Source organism: Perca flavescens, chromosome 22 (genome assembly GCF_004354835.1).
Source record: "Perca flavescens isolate YP-PL-M2 chromosome 22, PFLA_1.0, whole genome shotgun sequence".
Lineage (NCBI taxonomy): Eukaryota > Metazoa > Chordata > Actinopteri > Perciformes > Percidae > Perca > Perca flavescens.
This window is the reverse complement of record NC_041352.1, coordinates 11,379,178-11,393,787: the sequence shown is the minus strand read 5'-3', so window position 1 is coordinate 11,393,787 and position 14,610 is coordinate 11,379,178. Positions and strand designations below refer to the sequence as shown.

The window sequence follows — 14,610 nt, the reverse complement described above, 5'->3', positions numbered from 1 at the left end:
GCTAAATCAGTCTTGGAATGTTCTTACCAGTCAGGAGTTGCTAATTACGCAGCACCCATTAATGCCATGAAGGTATGACTTAGACTCTGTGTGGACAAGGAAAGTATCAAACTGTATACGGTCATGCAACTAAGGAAAGGTAGAACACTGCATGTTGAAAAAAGGGTGCAGATGCAGGAATAAATCAGGAAATTAAATAATATTTACATTCATAACATTTCAAATATCTTTTCATAGGAGCTATAAAGGAAAGAGATAGATAGATAGATAGATAGATAGATAGATAGAGAGAGAGAGAGAGAGAGAGAGAGAGAGAGAGAGAGAGAGAGAGCTTCCATGAGGAATGATGTTTGGAATACCAGTGAGATGTTATCAATCCTGGGCGGCTGCCCATCTCTCAACCCCTCACTACTTCAATCTCTTGGCTTTTCACAACAAGCCACAAATGCAAAAGCAAAGGCACACAAATGCACGCACACAATGTACAAAAAAAGCCTTCTAAGCCTGCAAACACACACAGCACCCCACAGTCATTTCATTTTGTAATCATAGGCATAATTTCCCACCACCTAAAGAGAACAAGAAGAAAACAACGGAGATAAAGCCATTAGGGAAGAAAAAGCAGACTAAAAGCTTGAGAACTGAAGCTGCATTGCTGCTTAGAAGAAACTGCTTTCTTGCTCAGCTAAATGCAACAAATTAACTAGTTGTGTGTGCCAGTGTTTTTTCACTTGATACTGTACCAGCGCCTTTCGGATGCTTGCGTGTAAATGAGCTGGCATTAAAAGAAAGCTTTAAAGAGCCATGTTAACCTTTAACCCAATCCACCTGCTGCTTAATTCTCCCTCTCTTTTTCTTCACTCCCTCTCTCTCACTACAAAGCTACAAAGCAATTAGAGGATTAATCTGCAACAATCCCCTGCTAAACAAAGCCAGTGGGAGGGACAGTAAAAGCGTGAGGAATGAAATCAAACATGTGTGTGAGTATGTTTGTGGGTGCATGTGTGTGCATGCGCTATAATCAGGTCAAATCTGACATATCCCAGAGATGATTCCATGGGGACTAGTGATAGATTAAAAGGGAGGAATTATGTTTTCTCTATCTGTGTCTCACTCAGTTTCTGTCTCTCTATTTGTGAGATTAAAGAAAAAAAATCACAAGGAGCCAAAAATGAATTTCAGTCCTTATCTGAGAAGTAGACGTGTGACATGTACATGACAAAGTCGCCTCCTAAGCATAGGTATGTTCAGTCAGGAAGGGTAAAGCATAGTTCTAGAGCAAACATTGCTAATTTGTCACATTTCTACAAGCATGAAGTGCAAACCTGCCAAAAAGTTTATTTCACTTAAGTGTGTATACAATGTACATTTATGTGACCAATAGCCTACCAATAACTATCTTCACTCCACCCAACTGTTAGATCAAGATTCAACATTACACTTTATCTGATATGATTTTTTTTAGCAAAGTAATTTTTTAGCCCAAGGCACAGATCCTGAACATTACAACTATGGTTTTCTACACCCCTATACACAAACAACACAAACACACATGTCTATGTGTTAACTCACACTTGTAATTGCAAAGAAATTAGCATCAATTAGCTCTGCATTCTAAATAAGCAACGAGTTTCATACTTTCACCACAAATTTCTCAATTTCAGATATAGCTGTGCTCCCTGTATGACAGAAGAGGTAAGTAGGGGAAACGTATATATAATAAAGACTTTTCCAAATCCACTTAAATTAAAGCTCAGTCAGCTTTTTACCATAAATCATCCATTACGCTTACCTTAGAGTCAAAACAACATACTGGGCTTCTTCCTTCCGTCAAACATATAGATATTTCATTTTTTTCCACCAGTGTCCCTCTTACCAAGATTTGTCTTTAAAGTGATTGAGGGTAAATCGGTTCAGAAGCAGTGGTTTTGAGAGCTAATGCGACAGGATTTACTACTTGTCAGTGGTGTCATTTCACTGCTTATTTAATGGGGAGCAACCCCTTTGAATTGTAGCTCGGACATAAAACTCTGTGGTTTATGAATTATGCATCTCCTAACACCTTAAGTATGGAATTATGTCTTATGGATAAGTCAATGTGAAGCACTTGGCACTGACATATCACCCCTAATGCTAACAGGTTAACAGCTGTTTACATGTGCGCTGCCTGCCAACAATAATGCAACTGTCCATTATTTTGTTATCTCTGGTTCTAATTCAACATTCAACATTCATTGTGCCACCAACAGAGCACTGACAAACTATGTGAGTAATGCTTAAGTTGGATATCAGTGTCTCTTAATAACTGACCCTTTTGTGGGGACTCCAAAGTGGAGCTGTATTCTGCTTTCAGAAGATCAGATGCCTGGTAAGCTCGTAACTTATCCCATCCTCTCTTATGAAAGAGCAACGTGGTGCAGTGTGGCCTATGTGCAAGAGTTTGAAGACATTCTGATCCATTCAGCATGAGTTCATTTAGCATAGTTGGACAGAGAAGTGATTAAATGTCTGGTCTTGCTATCAAGTGAATATATTTTCCTCTTCTACCTTTCTGAGCTGAAAGCAACACTTAGGATGCCGAAAATCTTTGGACTTGCACCGATCAATACAATAACTTGTAATCAGCTCTATTAAAGCTGATTACCTGACAATTTGTTTCAAGAATAAATAGATGCAAAGGTTATCTGCCTTGCTTCCTCTTGTTTTGCTCCATTCTCCAGAATTCGCACCTTTCACAGCAGTAGTGCCCACTCGTATTTCTTTTAAGGCAGATAATGTTACTGCTAGCTAAGAACTCTCTCTCTCTCTCTCTCTCTCTCTCTCTCTCTCTCTCTCTCTCTCTCTCTCTCTCTCTCTCTCTCTCTCTCTCTCTCTCTCTCTCTCTCTCTCTCTCTCTCTCTCCCCCCCCCCCCCACTGGCTTAATTCGCTTTGCTAACCAACCAGACTATTTTCAATTGAAAGAGAGTGATAGATAGACAGATACATAGAGAGAGAGGGAGAAACTAACAATGAAGCTCAGGTTTTTCCACACTGCAGAAACAGTTTTAACAGAAGAACAAAAGCAATGGCCTGATCCGTTCCTATACCTCTGTTTTTTAATTAAGCATGTCCCCTTGCTTTCACACGCGTGCACACGGACACAAGCTCACACAAACACACACACATACACTAAGGTAATTAAAGTGGCAGATCAGATCCAGTAAGAGGCAAATAATAGCACAGGAATGCCTGGTTTGGACACTGCTAGTTCTGATGGGAGAAAAGGGGCTAAAAGACTCTTTGGCCTATTGTTTTTCTCCCCCCTCCCCTCCTCTCTCCTCTATTCCTCCATCTGCTTTTCAGTAGTTCCCTGAGAGACATAGAGGCAGTCTAAAGCAGGGGATTTCTTCTTTTTTTTCTTTTTTCCCCCCAACTTTTCTCTTGTCTCTGACTCAGGATATTCAAGCACTTCCGGTTTAGATAGAAGTTGGATCCTGTATTTTACAAAAGCTACCACAAAGGCCAACCCTGCATTTGTTGGGGCCCATGTCAATTAGAAGCTTGTTAAAGTTGTAGTAAATGTGCTGATAACACATGTCCACAGTGCAGACCTGAGATACTGAACTCCTGGTAAAGTCAGGGTCTCCTCCTGCTTTTGTCCTCCTGTCAGAATATCAGGCATTAGCCCGAGAAGCAGCCTGTTAAATGCCAAACCTGTAATTTCAGTGTCGCCACACTGCCTTCTTTGTTTACACGGGGATCTGTTAGGTTCAAATTCTTCATCACTAACTGTCCGATATCTTAATGCAAGGGCAGACAGCGCTGTTAATACCGCTGCGAATATTTATAAGATCTGTAAACACTGGAATTAGGCAGATCTGTGCTTTGGGATGTGCTCTAAAAGAAAAAAATTATTCACCCTCTGCTTGTCAAAATGTTTGGATACATATGTGAGCACAGCTAATAACTGGTGAAAGTAAATCCAGACTGAATCTTTAAGGTGACCCATGAAAGCTTGTAAAGTCAGACAACAAAGTCAGAAGACAGCGTGAGACTGCGGCTATGTGTCCATTCCTTAAGGTCTCCTAGAAGGTCATCCCTCTCTCGGCATGTGGCCCCTCAGTCTAACACCAAATATTCTATCAAAATGTCACCGAGTGTTAGCCAAAGACAAAGGCGAAGGGCACTGTGAAAGCCCCTGCATCCATCTCCCACTGTCAGTGCCATGAATAGACCTACTCTGGTCTAATTAGACCTGTTTATTTGTTGCCATGCAGAAACGTAGGGATGAAAAACGAAGTGGATGAAGGAGGAGGGGAATTATCTCCTTCCTCACAATGCGAGAGAAGCTTGGGTTGCCATCAAAGAGAGCTGATGCATGCGTGCACAAACACATATGCACACATGCACACAATCACAGACGAGGGCCTAATGCTCTCTGTTTAAAGTCTTAAAAGGAAGGACAGAGGGAGAAAATTGCAAAAGGATGAGAGGGGGAGGGCTTTTGCGTGACCAAGTTTTTTTTTCTTCTCTTCTTTACTTCTTAATCTCACAAAGGGTTTGCATGCAGCCCTTGTTTGTTGCCTGGAGGTGTAATATTAGACCCTAGATGCAGTAGATCTCCCCGATGCCCCCCACACCCTTTTCTGTCCGCCTGTCCTCTTCCCTGTGTCTCTCTTGTGAGCAAAGGCCTTCATTACCAAAAGACACCTTATCATTATTGCAAGGCGCGGCCCAGACACCTAAAGCAAGTCCCACTCCATTTAGCACAGGAATTTTGTTCGACAAATTACCTACCACGCAAAATAAAAAAAGAAGCCTTTTCGTAAATCAAATGTCTAAATTATGCCTACATGAGCAATGGTCTCGGAATGTGAAAGGAGGAAAAAGAATGGAGAGAAAGGTTTAGAGGAGGAGGGGGAACCAGGATAATGAGGAGAAATGTAAAGGACGGAAGTGGCCTTTTTTCTTTTGCTAGAGTAGGTATGCAGTTTCTATTCCTCAGGTTGATGACAAGTAAATTGGTCTCATTGGTTGCTCAGGTAACATACACCCAACTGCCCTCAGGTCCTTGCCTGATATTTCATTGTTAGAGAAAAACATATCTGGGTGACCTTGGATATAATCGGCAACACGTGAGATGAGAGCATCATAGGACACAAAAAAATAGTCAAGTATGCAAAAACAAACCTGTTGACCAGGTGAGAACAAATAGCAAACCCATGTTTGTCTTTTCTTCCTTCTCAGAGCAACAAGAGAATCATATCACTCAAGCCACGGATGGGTCCCAAAATCTGATTTAGGATCAGATTACACCAGCCCCTATCCTAACTTCAACCAGGATCAGGTGAAAACATCTGTCATGTCTTCCAGCCACTGCTTAGAGGCAACCACCTCAAAGACTCTAGGACATCCTATTGAGTTTAGAGCCCACTTCAATTTATTTCTGTTAAGCAGTTTTTCATTATAATACTTTGGATGTGTATCCTAGGTTAATGTCAGTGTTTATCTGCTGCTTGTACAGTTTTATGGAGGCAAAGTTTAATGGATTAAAGACAACTTTGACTGGCTTTAACGTTTTTTACAAATGGACTTTGGGCTTATACAGTCCAGTCTAAATATATGCACAAGTCTTTGAGGAGGCAATATTTCAAACTAAATTCAAACTGAAACATGAAAATAAACAGTCAGACACTGCTGGGTCGCAGTCACCACTTACTGCTCTTGCTAAAGATTTTTTCCAGCATCAAAGGCAAAGCCAATCTACATAGCTAATGCCTCCATTTTTCTTTTTTTACTCCCCTTCCTCGAACTCAAAACAGCAAAGACCGAGGGGAGTGAAAAAAAAAGTGGGGATTTTTCTTTTGCCGGCAATCTGGAAACACTCTCTAGTTAATTAGGGTTGATTGGAAATGAACCGCACAAACAAAGGGCAGCCTATGCCCTGACTATTATGACCGTGCACGCGTGCGTACACGTGCACAGGGGTGTACTATAACCACCTTAGAAGCGCATGCTGGTAGGAGCTCCACTCTCTTGACTCTTCCCCTCGCTCTCTTTACCCCCTCCACCTCCACCCCCCAGATTAAGGGAATGCACCGCCAAAGAATGTGTGACGACCTCCACTGCCACAGAGCAAAACTTCCAGCCCCTGACGCCACAAAAGGCAAGAAGGTAATTAAGTTTGAAAGAATAGAAGCACCGCCACAAACAAAGCACCAGTGTCCATGGGGAGGGATTTGAGGGGGGGGGGCTTGGTGTGTGTGTGTACATGTGTGTGCGTGTTGGGGGGAGAGGGGGGTGGGGGGTTGAGGCAGAAAAGCCATTAACATTCAATGGCCGGGTGAGAGAGAGGAAGGAGGGCAAAGGGGAACTGAGGATGCCATTCTCGCTCTCTGTGCTTCTCCTTGTCTTTCTCTATCGCAGCACGACTTGTCTGTCCATTCTTTTTATTTATCTCTCTTCTTTTCATTTTCTCTCAATCGCCCTCACATCTGGTTAGGACCCCCACCCCCCACACCCCACTGCCCTCCCAAATCACCCCTCACTACACTGCAACAGCTCTCCAATGCTCTTTTTGGCATCTTTGCTGTTCCGTGTTGTTACTCCCCATGTGAGGGGTGCCCCCCTACAGACAACACGCTCACAGACAAATGCACTCACACCCTACTTTTTTTATTCCAACTCCAGCTCTTGATTATGTTTTGCAAGGCTACATTTGACACTTTGCATACACTGAAGCTTGAGGACAGAACTAGCTAACAGTGATACACACACACACACACACACACACACACACACACACACACACACACACACACACACACACACACAACATCCACATCCCTGTTGGTTACCACCTCAGAGTGCTAAGAGCTAACTTGATTACGACCATACACACTCAAATTCACACACACATGCAGACTCGCAACATGCAAACACAAAACATACACAGGGAGCTTTCATCTTTTTTTGCCACATCTCCAGCAAAGCAGTTTAACTCAATTAGCAAAGAATGTAATTTTATTTACAGACTCCCAAGTAACTCGTAACACACACACACACACACACACTACACACCACACACCCAAAGACTCACAGAGTATAAGCAAACTGTCCCTCTCCCACGTGGTTGGAGCTAAGAAAGAAGTATTCATTGCTCTTGCATTTGTGTGTGTGTGTGTGTGTGTGTGTGTGTGTGTGTGTGTGTGTGTGTGTGTGTGTGTGTGTGTTCGGACAGTGGAAAGATCATGAGACACATTTACGTCAGATGGGTGAATCAGACAAACCACTGCTAAATTTCAATGAGAGATTCTTTTGAAGAGAGAAGGAGGGTGAGAACGAGGAGTTAAAAGTCGGGGAGAGGTGCGCATGATTGTACACCTACTGTCCATCTCTACTTCTACACAGTTGAGGAAAGCAAGTCACCAACTAATTGTGGTTTTGTGGCATTATGTGTTTAGTAATCTGCCTCTCTTTGTCTCTGCATCTCACCAGAGACATGGATTAGTGCTAAAATGATGACTGTGTAATCCTTGATTTGCCTGTGCTAAATAAATATTAATCTAGCCTGCTCATCATGCTCGTGTAAGGTACAACATACACAATATGAAAGAGCTTAGCTGTTACATAAATCACAGCCTTATCCTTTGGATGAGGCAAAAGCATGAGACCATGCACACACACTTACTCTTTGCAATGCCATAGCAAATCGAAGGGGGTGGCAGGGTGGGATTATTTGCCAAGAGAAATTAATAATCCTGCTTAATACAAAGACTAAAAAAAATCTGGTCTCTAAAAAAGTGTGTTTTCTATTGGAGTGTGTAGATGCACACAATTATACATCACCACAGGAAGAAAATAACAAATATCATTCATTTGTGTTGATTCAGACCCCTCTCTTTCTCTCACTCTGCCTCTCAGCAGGTTTGTTTAGAAAAAATACTGCTGGGATCATGAAAAATGAAAGCTACCATTGCTGGCGCACACACACACACACACACACACACACACACACACACACACACACACACACACACTGAAATTGACAAGGCTGTGGTAGTGCAGCGCAGAAGAGGTTAGGCAAACATTGTCCACGTCAGTCAAGGATAGCACACACTCACAGACAGACACAGAGAGCAGTCTCTGACGCAGGCATTTCATATCCACCTGGCAAATATAAACGGCTGGTTATACTGTATCAACTACCATGAGCCTCCGATTCTCTGCTTATTTTAAGCTATGATAACTGTGACACTTGTAAAACAACTTGTATGTGTATCTTATTCTAAGCCTCAAAAGTAGTACGATGTATTCTTAAAATACTCATCTCAGAAATTAAAAGCATGAAGTACTTTTCCAGCACTGAAATCAATTTTGCAAGAGCAGTATGTCCTGCTGATATTTTGGAACCTATTATTACAAACTAATGCAGGGACTCTGGCTACTTGTTGCCTAACATGCATTCCTTTTTAGGACAGGAAAAAAAATGTCACAAATGTTGCCCTATTTGGTGAAAGATCTATCTGTATCAAGTGAAAAAAACATGACGGTAGAACAGCTATGAGAGGAAAGTACATATTCTTTAATGCATTGTACCACAGCAGTGTGGTTGCTGGCTGTCTCAAATGCCAGTTATTACTCTATTGTGGTCTAAACAGGCAAGGACATTCTCTCTCGCCATTGTGTTAAAGTCAGCTGATTTATGTTTGCTTTACCTGTGCTTATCTGTCCAGTAACACTGTCAAATACAAGAGAGGAGGACAGAGGAGAATAGAACATCTGCTTTTCCATTTAACAGTTATACAGGACACTGAGACACCTTGCTAATTGTACAGACATTTCTCTGACATGGCGACCGAAACTTGCAGTTCTTTTCCAGGGGTAACAATAAAGTTTAAAGTTCAAACCCCCACACTGTTTTCTAAAGACGGTACTCGGCGGGACCCTAGCCCTGTTATTATCTTCATAAACATAATCATAGGGCAGGTATCCTGACTGACGCCACAAGCTATGTGCCCCTTACTTAAACATCTCTGACACGCCACAAAAAGACTATTAATGTCATGAGCATTTTCAACAGGAAAAATGTGTGCGCCTTGCATAAGAAAAAAGCACATATGAACATACATTTAGGCACACTTGTATACATAGATGGGAGCAGACATAAGTGATTTTGTGTGGGGGAAAAAACACACAAAACAAAAATGCACACATACCTTTTAGCTTTCCAAGAGCTCGAATACTCGTGACAGGTCTAATTTCTGGACCCAGGGAATTACTAATTAACTTAAGCTTTTGGCTCTCTATTTAATTAGAGAGGTCTCCAAATGAACTTTAGACCAAAGCCATTTGCTTTTTAAACAAACCCCCTTTTTCTGACAGCTGTTGTGAGTTTGCCCTCTTCTCACAAAAACCACAAGTAAAGCACAGTTGTTATTTATGCCATCATAGGCTCTTTTTCTGGTTACCGTGGGAGGGAAGAAAGAGAATGGAGAGGGGAGGGGGGGCGGCTGGGGGGGATGAGCAATTGAGTTGAAAAGTGTACATTTTAATTGGATTTCACTACAAACAAACAACTGTCAGATGTAATTAGCGTGGTTTTAGATTAGCACCATAATATTCCTTTATCAAATAAACACCATGTCACGCAAATCCAGGGCCAGCCCGCTGAGAGGGAACCGAGATTAAATGGACCCATTACCCCGCCGTTCGCTTCAGGAAATAACCGCTATTAGATATAAGTGACACAATAACATGTTGAAATCTAACACGTAAGACCGAAAAACGTCTCACTGTGTCGGTGTACTTCCTGTTAAATAATCAACATAAAATAAAGCTATCTTTCTTTGGCTGTCTTTCTCTTTTTTCTCTGTATGTGCGTGTATGTGTGTTACATTGCCCTCAATGTGACAACCAGGGGAGCGTGGAGGTCAATGACAAGGCAGCTGAAGACCAGAGTCAGCAATATCTCTCCTTTTTCTTTTTTTTTGGGCTCTTTCAAACATGCACAGATTATGCTTACAGCAAAGCTAAGGCACATTCAAATGGATATAGTACGTATCTTATTTTTTTTAATTAGACATATATACTGAAAAGGGCAAGCGATCACTGTGCTCTGGTGTTGTAATAAAATCTCTGCTTCTACTTTTACAATATTACAAAAAGGATGAGCGTCTCTGACAAGCCAAAAAGAACACCGGACCATCCATCACCACATCTTGACACTTGTTTAGGGTATTGTGTTAAGGAAGAGGTCCATTCTTCAGCCATACTTTGCTTTTTTAACAATTCCTCCAAAGCCTTCCTATATCTGCTCATCTAAACTGGGATGAAACACCGCAAAACTCCCCTCTTTATTTAGTCTAGGGGCAGAGAGCTGATACATCAGTGAAACTGCTGACAAAACCGGCCCTGTTAATACCTACAATTTCATATACAAGAACATTCCTGCGCCTGCTCTGCTCTTCTTCTTTACTGTCACAGAAAAAAAAGGAGATTTTTTTTCCTCTTTTTAAAAGCAAATAATTTAAGATTATTCCATGGCTGGTGCCAGGCCAGAAAAAAAAGAGGCAGGGTTTGAGAGGGATAGTGTTGGCTGGAGTCTTCTCGGGGGAGTTGTGGAGACACATGCTTGCTTGCCTGTATTAGATCAGACTGAGACCTACTGTACATTGGAAAAGGGAAATCTGATTCTTCTAATACTTTTCATCTATCCCTGTAGTTACAAAATTGTCTAGAAAAGAACTCTTAGTGTGGCCATGTGTGTGGACATTTAGGTCCTTTTGAAAAAATAAATTTGAAATTGTATTAAAGTTTCCATGCTGTTAACAGAGTCAACGAATTGTTATTATTATTATTATTATTGCTATTATTATTAATAGAATAACTGAGGTCTCCATGCAACGAGGGCTAAATTCGTTGGTAAATTGGTCTCATCTCTCATTACACTGTTTGTTTAAGCCCACAAGTCATGCATAATTAATTAGTCACTTATTCCCTGACGAGCCCTGCCAATGGCCTTGATATCTACATGTTATTGCCTTGAGAAATACCACATGCCAATCATGTTGCATATGAGAAATACATGCATACATGGGCACGTGCACATGCTGACACACATATAACTGAACCAAAGAGAAACTAAGGTTGATTGAATTCACATAATATCCTATCATTATCTCATCTATACAGTTTTTTTTTTATTTCCACTGAAATACAGTATTACTCTCTCCTTATTTCTCCAGTTTTCCTTGTCTATTAATGTGCATTTGTCCTGTGACTGGGCTCTCTACCTCTTCAATCCCTGCCTTTGTCTTTGGCCAACAAGGAGGGAGAATGTATCATTTGTCATGAGATGTCTTGTGCTATTGTGGTGTATCTTTTCTCAAACCTGGAGAAACTTAGTCATTCATCTACTTCCGTCTTAATTCAGAGCTTGTCTCTTTTTAACTTCTCTTTGGACGAGGTAGTAGCATATTTCTTTTCTGGTTTTGTTTTTACATTGCCAGCTTTTAAAGCAATTGAAAAATACTTCTGAGAGCAACTGCTAAAAATGTGGCATATAACCTTTTGTATTGTGCATTATTTTGTCGGTAAGTACAAGAGGGATGAACCTTCCTAAAAACAAAAGCTTGCTGAATGTTTTGTGTCGAATATCTAGAATGAGGACTTTGAGGCACTCCCATGGACGTGAAGGGCTGAACAAGTGTCCTTCATAGTGACTGTATTAAGGAGTATAGACAACAAGCAATATCTCAGTCGGAAAGTGACCTGCAGCATCAAGTGTACACCGATTTACAGAAATAAAATAAGTATAGTTATATTATGTACAATAAAGTAAAAGGTTAGAAATGTCAGTGAGAAGGGAGTTTCTCGTTGCATTCGAATAGCCCAATCACTGTTTGCGGTTAATTCTCCTCCGTACCTGACTGCCATGCCACAGGAAAGAAAGAACATCCAGAGATGCAAATGAAAGATGAGACAGAAAGCAACAGAGAACATTAGACAGAGAGAAAGCAAATCAGTGAGACAATACGAGAGAAAGAGAGAGGCCTCATTTTTTCAACAGCCTATTTTATTTGACCTAAACCTGAGAATATTAGCCACCCCCAGGGCCCACAGGACCTCAGATCAAACAGAAACAGTCTCGAACACACGGCTCCGATTGTTCTTTCCCCACCCTGTGAAATCCCCCCCCCCTTTCCACTTTGAAATGAAAAGAATAAACATATTATTCTAAATGAAATACCCAGACCCATGTTTTTCCATGGCTAATATCCTGTATGAGATGGCTGATGCAAAATAGGCAGGAAAGCCTGAGAACGGAGGGAAGAGAAAAAAATCCCCCTTTCTATTTTCCCTTAAGAGACTGATGAAGGCCTGGCGAGATGGGAGAGAGACAGACATAGAGACATGAGAGAGAGAGACATGAGAGAGAGAGAGAGAGAGAGAGAGAGAGAGAGAGAGAGAGAGAGAGAGAGAGAGAGGGTAACGCAATCCTGACTGGCGCAGGACCAACAGCAACAAAAACATTTAGATAACCGCGCTCAATAATGAACGATTTCAATGAGGACAAAAATTACATTTCCTACAGATAACATGCCCCCTTCCCATAACAGAGCCCCGAAACCACGTCATGCTCAACAGTGGTGCACTGGAGTATTATGTTAGGGGAGGGTTGTAGTAACTATATTAGTATCCTTTTACCCCGCCAGAGACAGTACTTTACTGGTTGTAAGTATAGAGCTGGCAGAGCTAAGAGAGACAGGGAGAAATATAGACCCTGTATGACAACTCGACTAGCTTCACTCGAAAAAGCAACAAATCACTTCTCAACCGACACTACCGGTGGCACGGCTCAAACGATTACCGAACTGCAATACACGCTACAAGGGCCACTCAAAACACTCCACATACACAAAACCAAGGATCGCTGCAGCGCACTTGATCCTCACAGGTGGTGCAGGTCACAGCGAGAACACCATCCCCACCTTTCCCATCCACTAAGCACTCACTTCCTTTCATGGCAAAGTCTGTCAAGTTGTTGAGAGGGGAAGAGGCAAGAAAAGAGGAGATATAGCGTGGAAAGGAGGCAGAGAAAGAGAGAGGGAGTCTTTGTCCTCCTCCACTCAGCTCCAGCACGTTTCCTCCTCGGGTCTGGCCAGCATTAACATATGAAAGGCAAGGGAAGGCGTGCAAAAGGTTAAAGAAAGAGGATCCTGTCCAATGAGAGACAACAAAAACAGGCCACACCGGCCTTTGTGGCGTTCATGTTCTCCACTACCCAACCTCGCGCCCCTCCCTCGACCCTGGATCATTTCCATACGCCAGATGCAATAGCAATGATGACGGTTGATCATAAATTACTCACAAAGTCGAGTCGGGTCATATGGAAGTCACGGTGACAATTTTAAGCTGCGTCACCACCCTTATGCCACCGCCTACCACTACCAGCAGAGCTCACACACAAACACACGCAGGCATTCATAAAAAAATAAATAAATAAATAAAAACACACCTGCCTCGCAATTCCACTGTTCCCTCTACCCAGACAATATCCGACCAAATCCTTAGCAAACATCTCAATAGAGGAAAATGTAAGAACAGTGTAGTTTGATTTGATCCATGAAAGCCGCTCCCTTCCGTCCATGTAAATGCTACCTGAGCCACATCCATCCACTACATAATTGCACACTCCAGTGCTTTAGGGGTGCAGTTTAGTATATACATGGAGGCTTAGGAAGCTAGGAGTTTACCACAGTTACTCTATTATCATACATATTGCCTCACATGACAGCTTCTATCTGCTGGCATCCGAACAAACAGCCCAAAACACCAGTCTGGTGTTTCCGGGGTCCTCTCCAGCAAACACAGTCCTCTACCGGCCACAGCGGCCAGAGACAGGGGGACTGGAGGGGAGAGAGGGAGGGATAGAGAGAAGAGGGGTAGAGCATTTCATCTCTCTTTCATCTCTGTCACCCAGTCAAGCGTTCAATGCCCCATTCAGCGCCTGCCCAGCATTATGCAAAATAATGCTAATCCCCTTTCCCGTGCTTTCACACTTGTATAAACCGCCGTTCCTGCCTCTGAAAAGCAATTATATCAGTTTACATTCCTGTCAAAAAACAGGATTAGCAAGCAAGTACTAGTAGCACCAACTAGGCCCAATCTCTATCCACCTTTGGCTAGCGGGAAGCACAGAAAATTAAATGTTTGTCCACCCTCCCCCTTAAAAAAGAAAGTCTTGCTGCTTGGTTGGGGGTAGCTATAAATTTGTGTTGTAATTAGATATTTGGTTGGAATGAAAAGACGGGCTGAACATTTTTAAAAGGCAGAACTTCTTGTCCCTGTTATTTAGGCCCAAGCTTTTCTTTGCCAGAATATCAGTCTTGTATAATAATCAAAAACAAATTCAGCTATGTCCCTACACAGGGCCATTCCAGACTCACAGTCCCAGTCTCGCTTCACAGACAGCAGTGTGTTACACATGTGACACACACAGACTAACACACACGACACACAGCTGAACTGCTGTTGTCCCGTCCGACACATTGCTGCCACATGCGCACAACCTTGCCAATGCACGAGTGCACATGCAAACACACACTGAGCAGACAAGGAAGGATGGC

The 14,610-nt window shown here is 42.2% G+C and overlaps 1 protein-coding gene across 1 annotated transcript in view; it reads right to left on the bottom strand.

Annotated features, from left to right (window-relative positions):
- zfhx4 (zinc finger homeobox 4) overlaps window positions 1-14,610 on the bottom strand; it is an 82,946-nt gene that overhangs the window by 62,997 nt on the left and 5,339 nt on the right. The window lies entirely within an intron of this gene.